This window comes from Otolemur garnettii, unplaced genomic scaffold, assembly GCF_000181295.1.
Source record: "Otolemur garnettii isolate 467f Iridium unplaced genomic scaffold, OtoGar3 scaffold00003, whole genome shotgun sequence".
Lineage (NCBI taxonomy): Eukaryota > Metazoa > Chordata > Mammalia > Primates > Galagidae > Otolemur > Otolemur garnettii.
The window spans coordinates 43,342,912-43,345,638 of NW_003852398.1; the positions used below are offsets into that span (position 1 = coordinate 43,342,912).

Genomic DNA, 2,727 nt, shown 5'->3' on the forward strand with positions numbered 1-2,727 from the left:
CACAGCTCACAGCAACCTCAAACTCTTGGGCTTAAGCGATTCTCTTGCCTCAGCCTCCCAAATAGCTGGGACTACAGGTGCCCGCCACAACGCCCAGCTATTTTTTAGTTGTCATTACTGTTTGGCAGGCCTAGGCTGGATTCGAACCTACCAGCTCTGGTGTATGTGGCTGGCACCCGAGCTGCTGAGCTATAGGTGCCAAGCCAGTTTTGGTAGACTTTTAATTTACATGTTTGGAGAAATGAGTATCATTGTTTTGTTCTGAAGCAAAGTTCTTAATGGTGTTTCTTTCCCCCAAAACTGATTTAAATATTAAAATTTGGTGCTTGGGCTGCATGTGGCGGCTCACACCTGTAATCCTAGCATTCTGGGAGGCTGAGAATTACCTGAGCTTGGAGTTCAAGACCAGTCTGAGCAAAGTGTCTAAAAATAGAAAAAAACTAGCTGGGTGCTGTGGCTGGCACCTGTAGTCAGTCCCAGCTGCTCAGGAGACTGAAGCAAGAGGATCACTTGAGCACTTGATCACTCTTAGTTTAAGGTTGCTGTAACCTGTGATGCCACAGTGTTCAACTCCAGAGTGACTAAGTGAGACTCTGTCTCAAATAATAATAATAATAATAAAATAAAATAAAATTTGGTGCTTATAAGAGTTATAAAAATGAATAGCAATGATTTAATTAAAGTTACAAAAGAGGGAAAAAGAATGAAAAGATACACACTGAAAATTTTTTTTTTTTTTGCAGTTTTTGGCCAGGGCTGGGTTTGAACCCACCACCTCTGGTATATGGGGCCAGCGCCTTACTCCTTTGAGCCACAGGCCCCTACACACTAAAATTTTAACAGTGGCTGTCTAAACCTGGTGATTGTGAATGATTTTAATTCTTTACTTCTATTGCTTAGCAGTATTTTCTAAAATCTCCATAATGCACCCAAATTACTTTTTTTTTTTACTATGGTAAAATACAAAGTCTGACAATTACATACATGAGGTTGCCCCCATGTGCTTGCATTGGCAGCACTGCACAAACAACTTGGTATGATTTTATGGCCTTGGTATATTAATGTTTCACAGTTGTGTTTGTGTTGATGTATGGCAGTGTCTTGCTGAGTGAGGTTCATTATTGTTGCCTGTTTTTGTGTGCTATCACAAGAATGTTGGAGCTTGAATTAGAGCAATGAACAAAACATTACATTTCTTCTTAAACTTGGCAAGACTGGAAATGAAATCAGGGACATGTTAGTCCAAGTTTATGGGAATAATGGCATGAAAAAAACAGCAATATACAAATGGATTAAATATTTTTCTGAGGGGAGAGAAAGCATCACTGATGAAGAGAGGTCAGGGTAGCCAGTAATGAGCAGAACTGACAAAAAATTGCAAAAATTCATCACATTGTCCTATGAGAAGCATAGCAGACCATGTAAACATTGCTAGAGAAACAGGAAAATCTTTTTTTTTTTTTTTTTAAGAGACAAGTCTCATTTTGTCATCCTCGGTAGAGTGCTGTGGCATCACAGCTCACAGCAACCTCCAGCTCTTGGGCTTAGCTGATTCTCTTGCCTCAGCTTCCCGAGTAGCTGGGACTACAGGCATCTGCCACAACGCCTGGCTATTTTTTTGTTGCAGTTTGGCTGAGTTGGGTTCGAACCTACCACCCTCGGTATATGGGGCCGGTGCCCTATTCACTGAGCCACAGGCACTGCCCAAGAGAAACAGGAAAATCTTAACTGAAAATCTTGGCCAACAACTCATGGCTCTTGCATCACAACAATGCACTAGCTTACATAGCACTGTCTGTGAGGAAGTTTTTAGCCAGTAAACAAATAACTATATTGGAACACCCTCCTTACTTATCTCTCTGATCAGGCCCCCAGTGACTTTTTGTTTATCCAAAGATAAAGGAACACTTAAAGGAAGACATTTTGATGACACACAGGATATCAAAGGTAATACAACAACAGCTTTAATGGCCATTGCAGAAAGAGTTCCAAAATTGTTTTGAAAGGTGGACTAGGCACTGGTATTGGTGTATAGCTTCCCAATTTTGAAGGTGACCATAGTGATATTCAGTGGTGAAGTATGTAGCATTTTGTTCTAGGATGAGTTTGTGAACTTAATTGTTAGATCTCATAGATGAGAAATGTGCCATGTCAACCATTTTTTTTTCCCAGTTTTTGGCCAGCACTGAGTTTGAACTGGCCACCTCCGGTATATGGGGCCGGCAAGTTACTCCTTTGCGCCACAGGTGCCACCCCATGTTAACCATTTTTAAGCATACAGTTCTAAGGTGTTAAGTACATGCACACTTTTGTGCAGCTATTGCCACCATTATCCCCAGAGCTTTTTCATCATCTTCAACATAAATTCCCTCCCTTCCAGCCCCTGGCCACCACCATTCTATTTTTTTGTCTATCTGAATTTGACTACTCTAGGTACCTTATGTAAGTGAATGATACAATATTTATCCATTCGTGTCTGGCTTATTTCACTTAGCATGTGTTCATGGTTCATCCGTGCAGTAGCATGTGTTAGAATTTCATTCCTTTTTAAAGCTGAATAATATTCCATTGTGTACCAAATTTTATTTCTTTATTCATCTGTCAATGGACATTTGCATTGTTTCTACCTCTTGGCTACTATGAATAATACTGCTGGCTTGGTGCCTGTGGCTCAAGTGGCTAAGGCGCCAGCCACATACACCTAAGGTGGCGGGTTCGAATCTAGCC

At 40.9% G+C, this 2,727-nt stretch overlaps 1 long non-coding RNA gene across 1 annotated transcript in view; it reads right to left on the reverse strand.

Annotated features, from left to right (window-relative positions):
- Nucleotides 1-2,727, reverse strand: part of LOC111727028 — a 67,408-nt gene that overhangs the window by 9,523 nt on the left and 55,158 nt on the right. The window lies entirely within an intron of this gene.